We start from the raw sequence: 2,355 nt of genomic DNA, 5'->3' as shown, positions 1-2,355 counted from the left end.
AACATATTGGTTGACAGGCTAAGCCTACTACATGGTTCGCTTTGTGCAGGAAACTATTCGAACATTAAAGAAATATCCTTCATACTCAAATAACTGAGGGAAGCTGGCTACATACAATAATGAATGTATGTGTTGACTGTTTCTGGTTTTAATGTTGAGTATAGTAGAGTTGGTTTTATTTTAATTTTTTTGAGTGAATATTCTATAATTTTATTTATAAGATTATTTTCATGTATTGTATTTTTAGGATGAGATATTTTTTTCTTTTATATTTAATATTAAGATGATTTTTGTTTATTTTTTATTTGTTTGAATTCGTGGGACTTTACCTCGTTTTTGTTATGATAAACTTATATATATTGCTTGGAAATGTTATTTACCATTATAATTTAATTATTTAATTATTTTTATTGGATTTAAGTTATTAATTATTTCTATATTTTTGTATTGAACTAATTTTAGTTAAACAAATAGAGATATTAATATCTTTTTATATTTTCAAAATATATGTTTATAAAAACTTATTAGTTAATTTATTATTTCATCTCATATTATTTTGATAATATTATCTATTAGGAAATATGAAAAGTATATCATTGTTATAATTTGTCTCATTATAATATAAGGTTCTTCTACTGATTTAGCACCTATAATTGTTAAAAGGGTTGTTACTGTTACTATTGATCAAAAAGTTAATTGATTAATAGGATAAAATGTATTTCCTTGGAAATTTCTTTTATATAAAGGTATAATTATTAAAATTAGGATTGATATTATTAATGCAATTACACCTCCTAATTTATTAGGAATTGATCGTAAGATTGCATATGCAAATAGGAAATATCACTCGGGTTGAATGTGAGTAGGAGTTACTAAAGGATTAGCAGGTGTAAAATTACCAGGGTCACCTAAAATATAAGGTTCTATTAGTGTTAAATATGTTAATAATATTATTATGCAGATAAATCCTACTATGTCTTTTAATGAAAAGTAAGGATGGAATGGAATTTTGTCAATATTTCTTTTTATTCCTATTGGGTTATTTGATCCAGTTTGATGTAAGAATAATAAATGAATTATAACTATTGCTAAAATTATAAAGGGTATTATGAAATGTAAAGTGAAAAATCAATTTAGTGTTGCGTTGTCTACTGAAAATCCACCTCATACTCATTGTACTAGATCTTGACCTAAATATGGTATTGCTGATAATACATTAGTAATTACTGTAGCTCCTCAGAATGATATTTGCCCCCATGGTAATACATAACCTATAAAAGCTGTTATTATTAATAATAATATAATTACTACCCCAGTTATTCATGTTTCAAAATATTTATAAGATCCATAATATAAACATCGTCCTACGTGTAAATAAATGCATACAAAGAACATTGATGCTCCGTTAGCGTGAATTGTTCGTATTAACCATCCATTATTTACATCTCGGCAAATATGTGTAACTCTATTAAATGCATTTTCAATATTTGGAGTATAGTGTATAGCTAGAAATAGTCCTGTAATAATTTTAATAATTAAACATAATCCTAATAGTGAACCAAAATTTCATCATGATGAGATATTATTAGGTGTTGGTAGATCAATTAATGAATTATTTATAATTTTTATAATTGGGTGATTTTTACGAATTGCTTTATTCATTAGTTAGACATTATTCGTAATGGTCCTTTATTTGATTCTGTAATTTTGAATACAGTAATTATTGTAAAAAATAAGTATGCTGCTATTATAATTAATGAAATATTTACTGGATAATATTTTTGTTAATATTGTATTGTTTGTTATTATTAATTCTATATCATCATAATTAATTATTATTTTTTGTGTTCAAAATATAATTGTTAAAGTAAAATAATTATTAACATTCTTTTTGATGATAGTGAAAATATTATATTTGGTATTAGTCTTTTTATATAAATAAATAATACTATTATCCCCCCAATAAATATTAGAAATAAAATATATGAAAATCAACATGATTTATACAATATTTCTGTTATTATTCAAATTAATGTTGTTTGTAAAATGATAATTAATGAATGTATGTGTATAAACTTGAAGATAAATTAATAATTTTTCAATATGGTATCTACCATTTCTCGAAATCTGATTTCTAAATAAAACTTATAACTTAAAGGTGTAAAAAAACGTCACCACTGCCAGTCAAAATGTATACTAATAAAGGCATGCAAGTAATCATGCCAAGTTCGATAAAACAAAAGTAATTGAAATCAGTTGGAGCCAAATGAAGATGGAGCTGTTGGAGCATTTGGAGCCGATTGGACATTTGGAGCCTTTTGGAGAATTTGGAGTCTTTTGGAGCATTTTGAGGCT

General features: G+C 24.6%; 1 pseudogene; it reads right to left on the bottom strand.

Moving 5' to 3' along the window:
- Positions 1 to 546: 546 nt before the first annotated feature.
- On the bottom strand, positions 547 to 1,662 carry LOC134531428 (cytochrome b-like; annotated as a pseudogene).
- Between the last annotated feature and the right edge of the window lie 693 nt (positions 1,663 to 2,355).

The sequence above is a fragment of the Bacillus rossius genome, chromosome 3 (genome assembly GCF_032445375.1).
Source record: "Bacillus rossius redtenbacheri isolate Brsri chromosome 3, Brsri_v3, whole genome shotgun sequence".
NCBI lineage: Eukaryota > Metazoa > Arthropoda > Insecta > Phasmatodea > Bacillidae > Bacillus > Bacillus rossius.
Note: the sequence above shows the minus strand (reverse complement) of the source record. Positions and strands in the feature narration are given on the sequence as shown.